The following is a 14,124-nucleotide window of genomic DNA, read 5'->3' as shown; positions in this document are numbered from 1 at the left end:
ACAGATGTGGCTTCAATTATAACAGGAATAGAAAACAGATGGTGACGTAACCCTGATGGATGGAGCGCCGCTCAATGGTCGCTTAGTACCTAATACCTCTTTTGAAGGTTGCTGCAATCCCTTTCCATATCAGGTAGCAAAACAACATACATCTCCCCTCCTCCCTACTTTCTCATCTCCCTCCAACCACCTTCACTTCCCCAGCTTACAGCTTTGCAGCTCGATTGCTTGATCGGTTTTGTTGCCTGAGGCGTTGTATAATTGACTTGGCTCAATCAGTGCAGCATCAGCTTGATCTGACACATCTACCAGAATGCCTTGCAGCTCACTTCTCACATTGTCACAAGGTTTTGATGTGCCGCAGGACAAAACCTTGCTTTCTTGGGTATATAATGTTATAAAAGTATCTCAACAGACATTATTTATGTATTTCAGCTGCCAACCAACAACCCTGACTACAGCTAACATGCAATTATGAGGAGGCCCTGCCAAGAGTGCGCAGCTGATGATAATCTTGCTATTTAAATGCATGTGCTGGATATTAGCATTGTATCCGAAATTGCATAAAACCTAATAAAAAAAAAAAGAAGTATAATTGAGTAACTTCTAAAAAGCGTACATTAATTATAAGATATCCAAGGAAGAACCTACACTTTACTGATGAGGCCTAACAAAGATTAAACAGGAACTATGCATAATTTTGCAAGCCATTTTGTTTTTACAGATTTTAATGTATTAGTATCTTTTCCATTTTCAAAACTAATGAAGTTAAGGTACTTTTCACACTGGCTTTCACTAATTCTGCCCTAAATGCCAAAAAATAATATGATCTGTACTACGCAAATGTTAACACGCCCTAAGATCCACTGGATACCATTGGTGTCTATCATGTTTCTCTCCCACCAACAGTTAAGTTTGTTTTTTTGTGTTGCTATGATGCGCAGGAAAAATAGAAATGACAAAATGAATTGATCCTTAATGTTAAATATTCCACTGAGGCAATAATATGCGACTTATGACAAGACAAATGTTGGTGCACCTTCAGACTATTTATACTAAATATTTAGGTACAAACCTGCTTAGTTGATCCTGGATTTTACACGAGGATTATATTTACTTGCCACTATCTATAGATCACTAAGAGAATTTTGACTCAAGCTCTAAGGCCACCTAGTCTCACTTACTATTTGATTTATTGTGAATTAGTGGTTAACAGGTCTAAAAATCTGTGTTACGAACATCAATACAACCTGGATTGGACTGAATCAAATGTTGGTAGGCCAACAAGTATAAATCAATCAAGGTAGATTGTATGCCAAATGTAGGCACTCTGCCCTGGACTGCTATCAACAGTAGTAGAAAGCTGTGATAAGCGTACATAACCAGCCAGAGGTTTACTAGTAAACCTATAAATGTTGACATAAAATATGTTTAAAGAGCAAATAACTAGTTTGCAAATAATAGAGCTGCACAGGATATTTACCATGCCAGCTCCCATATTATTACTTTAATAAGTCACCATTATCAACTAAAGTAACTAAATGCTATCTGTTCGTCAATTGTGCTTGACTGAAACACGATTGATTTACAAACATTATTATGGCTCGCCAACCACACCTCCATCGATATGAAGGGGAAGGCCATGACAAGTCTTCATGTCACATGACGTGTTCGAACATTCAGTCATTTGCCTGGGGCAGTGCTTTTCAAACTAAAAGGTGAACATCACCAGTAGGAGCGCCCTGGTTGTAGTAAAACCTGATCAACACAAGTGAGTTCATTTCTTTTCATTTTAAACCGGTGTCCTGAGATTTTGATATTGATGACCTATACTTAAGGTAGATCAGCATTATCAAATCAGTTGGGATCCAGCATCTGCCACTCCAACCTATCACTTGCTCACGATTGCCTCCAATGACAGAATTGTCTAGTGGATTCAACCCAAAGACAACTATGTTCTCCGTGTAGTGACCATGGCAGGGTTTAAACATTTTTGGGTTTAAAAGCAAAGTAAATACATTAAAAATTAAGCTATTTGTATAAATTTGGAATGTATTTCAATCAATGTTGAGGGCAAGTGTTCACCACTGTCTTCACCATGTCCCAAATAGAAAAAGCTTAGAATTGGAGATGAATAATTAGAACAGAAGTAATATATATATATATATATATTGCGCAAAGATTTTATTTTGTTCAAAGAAGGTTCAACAATATTAACTTAAATAAGTTGTATATACAACATTGTAGTCTATGCTTGGAAGCATTGCGTCCTGAAAGGGTTAATCTTTGGAAGGATGCAACTTAAATGCTAACCACGATTCCAGGATCAACTTAAAGTAACAGCCATATACCCAAGGGTTAATCCATCCATTCAGCTATGTAATCTTCTAGTGAAACAGGCAGGAATGTTTTATACTGGGATTTAAGATTTAGTTTTTTTTTTCTTTGTTGTCATAACAGATGACAGAGGCCTTAAAAGCCTCCCCTTACACTCTGATGTGACACATCACAGGCTGTTAATCCTGCCCCGAGGTCAGGCTAAATTCATCTTTCATGTTCATTTTTATAGGGAAATGGCAGCTGCGGGAGTAGCCGGAGCTCCTTGGGGAAATGTAAAACAGTCTTTAATCATAGTGGATTGTTAAGGAAAACAATCTGTTGTGAGTAAAAGTTGATGAATCAGTTTGAATTCTAATACGCTAATATGTGTTTGTTAGGCACAAGTCTGGAAATGCAAATCTTTTTCTAAGTGACCAGTGAATACGGAGGTAAAGGAGGAGGGTCACTTCCTCTGGGATACCTACTTATGCAGAGTAGGGAGTACATGAATATGGAAGACAAAGCTAAAAATAAAATATTCCATTGCGACACTAACATTAACGCTAATAATTATCCACCCTTGAATATTATGATCATTTAACATTTTAGACGTAGCCATCCTTAACGTGAAACTGAAGACATGATGCACTGTGAAGTCACCCAACAATGAATGGACAAAAATCAAGTTAAGGATGGCTGTCAAGTTAACAGTTTAAGTGTCAAAGTAAATTTGGCTACATCTGTATAATGATATAGCATACAGGATACCCAAATGCTTAAGTCACTTTATGCATTGGAAAATCTACAACTAAGGATGGCCATAAGCTTTAGAAAGCTGGCTGCAGAATTATGGTTTGGGCAATGGCAAAAAGACAATGAGAGACAACTATGTCTGATCGTTTTAAAAAGGACAAAAGGATTGGTCCAGTTAAAATCTAAAATACCACATATAATGGGGCTCATTTACTAAGGATCGCGCTGCTCACTTTCGGACAGTGAACTTTTTTCAGGAATAAACAGGTGTCACAGGTATTTAACAAATGTCTGCGCTGGGATTTTGGAACTCGCAATCGTTTTTTGGCGCAGTTACGCTGGCTTCCCTGCAACACAAATGCATGCCGTCGAACGATCTGACAGATTTGGACTGAGCGTGGGATTTAACTTTCAAATTGTGCACCACTAAAAAGATGGGAACCCCGTCAGTCCTGAGTAGGGAAGAGACACATGCAGGATATGGGGCGCACAATCTTAGTGAATTGCGGCACAGTGCATTATCGTCAGACAATGCACTTTCGGTGAACTCCAGCGGACGGGTAAGTAAATGTGCCCCAATATATATAAGAAGGTAAATAAAAAGTATTAATGGATTAGTCCAATATACAACTAATGTGCAGGGAGTTTAAGGTAATCTCTCAAGCTGTTGCTGTCTACTTGGGGTCCTTTAACTAGGTTTCACATAGGTAGTTATGATTTTCAATAAATGTGGGCAAAGTCCTGCAAAAACATGTCTGTCAGGACAGGCTTTGTGAAGACTCATAGGTTGAATGCTTAATAGCTAGGGATGGCAAGAGCTAATCTCCCCTGCTTATTCATGCACCTGCTACTCCAAACAAAGAAATCATTTTGTTTGCATAATTTAGGGTGCTCAAATAGTAGTTGAGACCTTTTTTCTTCCTTTGCTGACTTGATCCTTTAAACAATGTGATTAAAGGGATTTTTGTGCAAGAAGATAGCAGATATCTAATGTTTGCTATTCTATGGGATTGGGAACTTTAATGCCTCCCTATCTATCCAACAAAGCTTTCAACTCATCATTGAGCTATTTTTGTTTGGGGGGAGACTTCTCAGTGCACACTGGATTATCTTGGAATAGACAGCTGTTAAAATGATGAATGAACTACAAAATGTCTTCTTGAACTGAAGACATAAAGATAATGCTGCAGTGTAAACTTTACAGACTTAAGACCTTGGTTTTAAAGACAAAAATAAATACAAGAAGTTTTTTTAGATGGCTACGTTTGCGTTAACCTGTTTATATTAGTTTGCAGCATTCCACAAAGAAAAGGGATAAATTGGGAGGCCAAAAGTGACATGTTACAATAAACTGTTACAGACTGCATTACATAATCTGAGTTCCTGCTTTAATCTCTCACACCACCAGAAATCAAAACTTGAAACTTAGAATTTATTCATAAAGATAACATCACAAACAAAGCAGGGTGAGAGTTTTGCACGCAGCAAAACTGCATGCACAGAGACAGCACATGAAGATACAAGCGCTTCATACTGCTTCATTTGTATGGCATTGGGGGTCATTTATCTTTTCCTTCCGTTGGTGTTTTTGCGCCTTTTTGCTGCGTAATGGTTGTTTTGCGCCTATTTTGCGTTTTTGGAATGTTACCCCTCAATTCGCCGCCTGTTGAACCCTAGTTGTTATTACATAGGAAATGCAATGGTATCATTTGCGCAACGAATTGTGCCTTTTTAAAAAATCTGTGCCTAATAAGGCACAAAAAAACCCTGCATTTGTCAAAGAGCCCAAAGACAAAGAAGGTGCAAAAAATACGCACAACAGGCACAAAAAGAGAGCAGAGAAGGGGGAAAGAAGATAAATGACCCACTTTGTATTTAAGCATTCTCAAGAATTACCATTCCTTGTGCCAATATATTCAAACAGGAAACACTCTTCTAGACCATTCTGTATCTATCAGAAACAATATGGATCCATAATGTGGCTGTGTGCATAAGCCCCAACAGTCAAAATTATGTAATGTCAGTCCCCTGAAATCAGTGCTCATTGTTGAAATTCACTAGTTGACCATGGTGGAGATCATTGACGGAAGCCGAATGTATGTGGACACAGGTCCATTGGATACATCGCTCCTGGGATTAACCAACCCATAATAAAGTCATAAAATATATATTACTAAATGAGACGGCAACAAAATGTGGCTTAAAAGCTGCAAGTTACCACAACTGGAGGAAGTAAGTAAAAACTCTGGCCCTGGTTCTGAATTTTTATATTCATTTAGTGAAGTATAAATAAATGGTGCTGAATTTACAATTCTGGGTCATATAAAAGCTTAGGTTCGTGTTAATGATACAGCCAAGTAGCACCTCCTGACACAATCACTTGTCAACGTTTCTAGTGCCCATTTCACAAACCGACAAGGCTCTTGACAAGGCTTTCAAGTTCTTTAGCTGATCTCTGGCTACTGTCATCTCGAGAGCGGTTTACGGACACTATGTTTCACACACGCATAACCTTGTTTCTTACAGCAGAATAGGAGAGCAGCTCACACTATCCATGTATAAAGCAACAAGCAACCCTACCAATGGCACAGCCATTTTTCTTATTTTGCTTTTGTGGAAACCCACCGTGCCATGGAATCATAATCATTTCTATATTTTCTATATACAGGCAGGTTTTTAGGTTTGTTCAGAAATAGGACCTGTCACCCGGAAATTTGCTAAAGTAAACAGCTCCCAGTGCTAAAACAAATGCAGCAGTGCTACAATGAATAGAATAAATAGAAACACTGGACCGCACTCAAAGCAGTCCGGGGAATTTCTGTGTGACAGGTCCTTTTAAGTTGAATTTGTACGCAAGTCAGAAAATTGCAACTTATTTTTTTTTTGTCCCTTTGGCAATTGGATTCATCAAATTTTGTGTCATCGTGGGAATAAGGATTATCAATAAAACTTCATTTCAAACAGCTGACTTACAGCTGATCATTGAAGTCTGGGACTAAAGTAAAAAAAATCCAGAATTCCAGCTTCACAGTGGACAGAGAGGTCTTTCTGTAAGTAGGGGTCTGTAAGTTGGGTGTCTAAGTTAGGGAATGTCTGTATACACATCATAGTCTAAATCACTTTAATTAGACAAAAAATGTTTTAAACAAATATATTCAAAACAATTCCACATGAAAATGACTCCCTCTGATAAAAGTTAACAACGTAGCAATAAATAAAAATAACAAACACCCAACTAAAAAGTGACAAGTTTAAAATCCCCTGCTATGACTGCTCCCTTAAGGAGTAGGATAAATGTATGTAAATACCATGTATAATTTATATACTTTCACACATGTATGAACAACCTACTGCAAAAGTTTGACATTTCAAAAGGTTTCCCTACCCTTCAATTTACTTTGCCATGTATCTTATCTTATTCAAACAATCTAATTGCCACCCAATCTTTCAACGGCACATCATCTTAGCACCTAGCTGACAAGATCGGCATTCACCTGAGGGCCTCATTAGACTATGGCAGTTCAGCGGGACAAAAATACCTCAACAATACCTGCTCAACACCCTGGCTGCTGACTGACAAGCAAATAATTGGGCTAAACAAACCCAAAAGCACAGTACAGCTGCCAGAAACCAGTGTGTGCTGCAAGTCTTCCACAATAACAGTCAGAGTAGTGACTGCTTCACGTCACTGTAAATCTTTGAACAGCAGAAAGTGGTGACACATAGCAATGACAGCCTTAGAAATGTCATGCTAGTTACTTCAGGGATTGAAGTCTTTTATTCAGAGCGGCTCACGGAAAGTGAGAAAATTATATAGTAGCTCAGCGAAAGCAGAAAATGTTTCTAGAGATAGGTGTCTCTTTATCTAGATCTTTTAATTTGGGTATTTTGGAGGTTTGTCCAGAATCTGAACATTTTTACAAAAATCCCCTTTAGCCATAAACAAAACTAAAAAAGAAGGTCATAATATGCTTAAAGGGAACCTACCACCACAAATCACCGGTAGATCTAAAAGGTAGATCGGGTGGTAGGTGGATCAATGGGACGTGAGGATAGCCCTTTTAAGGGCTAATCTTCACGTCCCCACACTTTTTTGTTAACTTTTATTAAACTTGTATGCAAATTTACTTATGTGGCTACTGGGGCGTGGAGTAGCCGCATCTGAGGTTACACGAGGTGGCTACTCCACGCCCCGGTAACCTCTTTTCCTCTCCTACTCACCATCTTCGGCGCGCAGCTCCGTGTAGCTGCGCGCCTTCGTCCGGCGATCCTGCCGTCTGCGCATGTGCAGAAGAGCAGGCCCGCGCCTGTTTCGGAGCAGTGACCGCGCAGGCGCGGGCCTGCTCTTCTGCGCATGCGCAGACGGCAGGATCGCCGGACAAGGGCGTGCAGCTACGCAGAGCTGCGCGCCGAAGATGGTGAGTAGGAGGGGAAAAGAGGCTACCAGGGCGTGGAGTAGCCGCCTCGTGTAACCTCCACGCCCCAGTAGCCGCATAAGTAAATTTGCATTCAAGTTTAATAAAAGTTAACAAAAAAGTGTGGGGACATGAGAATTAGCCCTTATAAGGGCTATCCTCACGTCCCATTGATCCACCTACCACCCGATCTACCTTTATAGGTAGATTTGTGGTGGTAGGTTCCCTTTAAAACACTTATGTATAAAAGTCTCAGGCGATAAAAGAAACCTTGTTTTAGAATTACAGCTCTAAACATTTTATAATAGCCAATAGGCAATATGGTCATATAACACTGTGGTCTAGTAAACCAATTTGCAACAAATATTGTTGCAAGGCAATTGTCAATTCATATTGCCATATTAGATCAATATAGGAAAGATCAATAAAAACACGTATACATGGTATGCCGTTTCATTGAGTTTCTGGCTTCACTGATCAAACAGAATTCTAAATAATCCATGAGGAAAAGATATGGCTTGTGAACTACCGTAGTGAGGGGACAGTACACACAACAGTACACTGAGTGTCTAAAAGTTTGTAAGGTGGATTAAACATTGACTTAAAGGGGTCCAAGTTAGGCACTATCCACAGGATAGGGCCTAACTTGATGATCGGTGGGGGTTTCAGTGATGAGACCCCCACAAATCATGAGAGCGATGTCCCCCCTCATCGCTCCATGAGAGTAACGGAGCAGACGGCCGCGCATGACTGTTCTGCTCCATTCAACTCTATGGAGCTGACTGAGATCTCCGAGCGCTGAGCTTGGCAATTTCCATCAGCTCCGTTGAGATGCAAGGAGCAGAAAGATCATGCGCGGCCGTCTACTCAAATAATCTCCAGGAGCGACGAGGGGCCGGAATGAGGTACCTGGGACCCCATTGGACCTCTGGTAGTTGTGATCTGTGGGGGTCTCATCATCGAGACCCCCATCAATCAGCAAGTTAGGCCCTATCCTGTGGATAGGGCGTAAATTCGTTCGTGGGACAAACCACTTAATATTAAGTTGTAGAAGGTCAGTGAAGGTGGCTTTATCATGTGCACAAAACCTTATATGCATTTCTGAAATCACAGACTGGTCAGTATCTTAAGGAGGTGTAGATGGTGTAGTCACACCCAGGCCCATGAGCTTTATGGGTCCAATAAGACCTATCGTTCTGATAAAAACATACTACAGCTATTAAGCATATTAAAATAAAAGGGCTGGACAGAAGCACAGCAACTTAAAATTGGTTTTAGTTCAGAGACTGGGGTTAACCATTAACTTTTATCACTGTAATAAAAAAAAATGCTCCAAATAATAATAATAAAAAAGTACTAGTAAGCAATCCTACCAGTTCTCCCATCCCAATGTTTTACAAGCCCACAACTGGTCTCAGTTCTCTCTTGACAGGTGCATGTGACTGCTGCAGCCATTTACTTGCCAAATGGGGGACTGGCTGCAATAGGCACATGTTTACTACAACTCCTTATTGCTGGAGTAGGAAGATCACAATATAGTGGGGACCTTGGAAGATTTACAAATGGGGCAGTATATAATTATATAGCTATAAAGATTTGGTTTAGGAAGCCAGACAATCATAAAAATCTGTTGAAACATATCACCCGTAAACAAGTCATCCACATACAAGTCACCCTCAAAATAAACATTTACGTATAGTTTAAAATACAAGATACAGGTCACATATATACAAGCTATAATTACAATTTTTGACAATGTACAGCAATATTTAATGGAAAATCAAGTAAAGAATAAAAGGTTAATGAATCGTTCTACATGATCCGTAGAAGTAAATAGCGATGCACTATTGCAGAAGTGGAAGGGGTTACTCACAGATGTATTGAAATGAGTGTAATTAAAAGAGCATTGTTACGCTGTCACTGTTAATGTGTATGTGTAGTGTATGTTTCAATACTGTACTCCTAGCTAACGCTCTAAAAAGCATCCAGTCCAATTGTTCTCAACCTATGAACCATGACAAATGCCTTGCAAGCTGTATTCATGCCCAATACTATTGTTGTTGCATGTTACCATGTCTCAAGCATCACTTAATGCTGTAACCAAGATGCCAAATATTCAGATGCTCTCCCCCCTGTTAACGGCCAGTCTAAGCTCAATAGGCAAGTCACTCTTGAATGTTCCTCTGGAGCTTGTTTCCAAGGAGACTGTGCCCTCAGAGAATAAGTAACCTGAGCTGTACCAGCCCCCTATTCTCTTTTGACAAGATGTTGACTGTTAGAGAATGCCATATCCCCTGGGATTAATAGCTTACTTAGACTTGAAAATAGTGGTGCCAAACAAGTCCTCCATAACTGGCATCCACTTCCACATAAAACAAGAAGGATAATTAATGAATTTACAAAGCTTGTGGAAATGGTGTCTGGAGCTGCCGGCTTGTCTCCAAGTTGAAAGGATTGGCCATGTTTGTTTTAATCTTAGATTTCTGTGCCAATATGTCACTAAACCATGAAACAAATATACTTCCTTATACACGAGGAAGAAAGATGCATCAACAAAACCTTCAACCTAATCTCTAAGGAGACACAGCAATAAGACAAAGGGTAATATTATACAGTCACTTTTTTGATTGACATTAGAGTTTCACCCACATGTATAAAAAGAACTGTTTTCTAAACCAAGATCAAAATTTACTCTTTTGGGTCAAGACATTTTAGAAATTTTCATAATCAACTCTTGTAACATTTACACTTCACTATTAGAAAACACTGATGCAAAACAATGCACCAGGAAATAATAATTTTGCGTGTAGGTCTGGTCCAATATGATATACGTACACGCCTCTACAGAGAAGATGAATCTCAATGTGTGTGGTGACTCATACAGTAAAAACCCGATTTATTTCGATCACCAAAGGTCACAGTGCAGGTGAATTGTGGCAAATAAAAGAGAATGGGATTTTCAATAGTCTCTTGAAGAAATCTAAATATGTGCACTTCCTGCAATCAATTAATAAATGCACTTAAGACTATTCTCCTTCCAAAAGAGCCCTTGAGAACAATTCGTTTGCTCTCCAGACTGCTATCTTTTAAGCAAAAGTTTGCACTAAGCGTTTAAACAGCTCATTCAGGACTTTATTTAACACACCTTCTACAAACAGATATTGTGTAGCACTCACTCATCAGCTGATAGCATGTGCGTGCGAGAGTGCATGTATTCCCAGGAACGCCAACCAATGCATTCACCAACAAGATAAAAAAATAAACTAAGCCATGGAGAAGTTAACCCTGAAATTGCTGCATTGACCATTTTCAAATTCTATAAACATTTATTTTTGATATTTTATTATAAAATATATTGTTCATAAATTATAAAGCCCAAAGGCATTAACACATACACTTAAATCCAAAGCCATAATCTACTTTGCTTCTTTTTACTCTCCCCACGCGTTTTTGACTTTTACAGATAAACTGAACAACCAATCGTGGTCCAGCTTGTGTCTTTCATTCCTAATATATGTATATTCATTGAAATTCAGTAGACTATTTTTTACTTATGTTAAGTCTTTAGCAAATAGCGCAGCCATTGCTAACATACATGCCTGCTGACCTGCAGGGCAGTAGGATACTTTCTATAAAAAGGGTTAGGATAGTCTGGCATGTGAAGCTAACACCTTGTCATGTCACCATCCCTATCTGACCTAACCCTGTCCCATTATACCCAGACCCCGCTCTTGAAAGGACAACGTTGTACTTATCAAACAGCAAATACAATTACCCTTCATTAAGCTGACGACCTAAGCAGCAAAATATATTTGTCCTGGATAGTGGAGAAAAAAAAAAAAGAAAGAGGACAGAAGTCCTGTGTAAACAGCCGAACAATACAGCTTTATCTTATCTGAAGAACGTATTGCTGCTTGTCTGTAGCTGTGTGCTTACTGCCAAAATAAAATAAATTGAATCAGCTCACACATGATAGCATGTTCTTTCCTAAGTCATACTAATTGCTTGGCTAATTGATGTTTGTTGAACTTTCTCCATTTCATTGAGTGATTAGGTACAAAGCTAACAGTTGACATCTGTAGGCGCTTAACTGGCGTCTGTAATTACTGTTAATGTTAAATAATTGTTAGTTAATTGGAATGGTAACTGGCTGAATGGAATCCAGATTGTGCAGCAACAAAAAGAAAACCCATTTAAATAAACATACATCTTTCACAAAAAAAATGTACTATGGTTCTGAAAAACTGCCATTAGCCAGCATATGAGGAGCTCTCACCAGGGGTTCATATTAACAAAGTTAGGCTAAAAGACAGACGTATAACCCAGAGATCCGTCCTGTTTTAAGTCCAAGCAGTTCTGTTGATCCAGGTGCCCATATACAACATATTAAAGATGAAGGGAATTAACAATTTCAACCATAACAAATGTTTGTTTTGTGAAATTTAACAATGAATGATCTCTTTTGATCTGGAAAAATTTGGTTGAAAGACCAAAGATCTTTCTTAAAATACACCCTTCTGTGAATGTCTGTAGAAGTCAAAAAGGATCAAAATGTGTATGGCAGTGCCGGCAGAATGAATGTACAAGTATACACATACTCCTATTACACATGTATGCCCACCATACTCAAAAACCTGCTGTAAGGTAGTTATTGATGCATCCTTGTGTTTGGGGCACAGCCAAACATTCCTTAGCCAAAAAAGAAATTGAAGATTGACCACCCCTAATAACAATATCAAAGTTCCTACATGAAATGCAAAAAAATAAACCAGTGTTAAACCCATGAACTCAGGCAACGGTCACTGTATCATTTGACCACCATGACCATACTGTCTGCTGTTTTCTGTGTTGATGAGAAGTGATATCTATATTGGACTTTTTTTTACATTTTTGTACAGTTTGAAGTTTGGCATTTTGCTTTGACTTTTCCTTAATTAAGAACAAATCTAGCTGTTTAGACTCAAGTTAGTTGTATGGCCATATAGGACTTTTATAAAATATGTGCAAAGATTTGCCTGGTCTTGGCTGGAAGTAACCGCTTAGACTAAAAAGTATAAGCCCTAATTAACACAAGGAAAAAACACAAATTACACTTAGAAAAAAAGCCAAAAGAAACAAGACTGACTGAAAACCTAGATTGAGAAAGATAAATCTTCCCCTTAGTATTTGACAACTCATTGAAAACAAGCTGAACCTAGACATAACTTATTCTTCATATTGATATTGGACTAGCACTGTGTTGGTGCTAGAAGCTAGTCTTCACACTGGACCGTCCGCCCTTTTCTATTACCTTGAATATTTTTACACATGTATCCAACAGAGAAAATAAAATGCTAAGAGATAACAATCTGGTCATCAAAGCTTTATTTTATATTTGTCAAATAGAGGCATGGCTTTAATAGATACCAAAATAGCTACAGTAAATACCAAAGTGACTAAATGACTCTCAATACCTAAATACTACAGAGTTACTATTGAAGGCAATAAAACTCTTCAAAACCAAGCCTAAACAATGCAAAGTGTTAAAGATGCTGCGACTATACATGCTAGTATGGACTGTTGTGTTAAGGAGAAGTTTAGAAATGCTGATACAGCAATTATGTAGTCTACAGAATCTCTGGGATTAAAGAGTGTTAAACTGCTAATCTAGGAAATCTCATTAATCATACATAATGTATTGTTCTAATTGGATATCGATGTCTAAATCCCATTTACAAACCTTGTACAATCAGACTGCTGTGTGAATTGGGGCTTTTAAGTATACAGATATGGTTCAGAGAGGAGAAAATTGACCTTCCTTTCAGCGTTTTCTTTGCTCTTGGCAAGTAACACTGCATAATGCGTAAAGGAGCCCTGACTTTTAAACACAGGCGAACCTGCTTTGTTTAAGAATTGAAACATGATGTTCATCAAACTGACAGCTTCTTGACAGCCTTGTCAACCACCTATCCACCCATTCGCTAAACATACAGCAGCCAAAACCTTACTCCACTCACACATACACACCAGAGGTCTTGCACCTGTTTTTTCAGCTCTCATTGACATTATCCAAAACCAAGAATCTTCTTTCAAGTTGTGTTATACTTGATGTCTACAGAACTAATCCCCCCCCCCAAAGAAAAAAAACAATAGGCCGCCCCTTAAGCCTCTCTACTCCAACCCTGAAAATAAATAGCAGTCAACCTAGCTTTTACAGCACCTGGGTTATGTATTGAGCCCTAGCATGAGTCACAGTACCAGCATGAATTAGCATATGGCAAGAAGGGGGGGGGGACTCTTGAAGGGAGAAGAATGGGCCCATTTTGATGGAAATGGAGGGCAAAAGAATAATCTACCATCCACTAAAAAGCCTATTTGTGTGCGGATTCCCAAGCAAAGCCTAGAAGAGATGATGTTGATTTTGGAATACACAAAGAGGCTTTAATCCTTTCAAGGGAACTAAATCAGAACAGAAGAGAACCTCACAAGAAAGTCTTGCTGTCAAGGATGCTTATTCAAAACCAAATAGAAGCCACAAATCAAACCCTATAAGTAAACACAAACAGAAATATGGGAAATGCGGTGGAGAGAATAAAAGAGACCATAGGGGGAAAGAACAAGGGATCCTCTTCATCAATCATGCCTCATTCTTGCTGAA

The 14,124-nt window shown here is 38.8% G+C and overlaps 1 protein-coding gene across 9 annotated transcripts in view; it reads right to left on the bottom strand.

Annotated features, from left to right (window-relative positions):
• The window catches only part of AUTS2 (activator of transcription and developmental regulator AUTS2), a 959,393-nt gene that overhangs the window by 44,989 nt on the left and 900,280 nt on the right, over nucleotides 1–14,124 (bottom strand). The window lies entirely within an intron of this gene.

Source organism: Engystomops pustulosus, chromosome 2 (genome assembly GCF_040894005.1).
Source record: "Engystomops pustulosus chromosome 2, aEngPut4.maternal, whole genome shotgun sequence".
Lineage (NCBI taxonomy): Eukaryota > Metazoa > Chordata > Amphibia > Anura > Leptodactylidae > Engystomops > Engystomops pustulosus.
The sequence above is the reverse complement of the archived record's forward strand: the minus strand, read 5'-3'. Positions and strand labels throughout refer to the sequence as shown.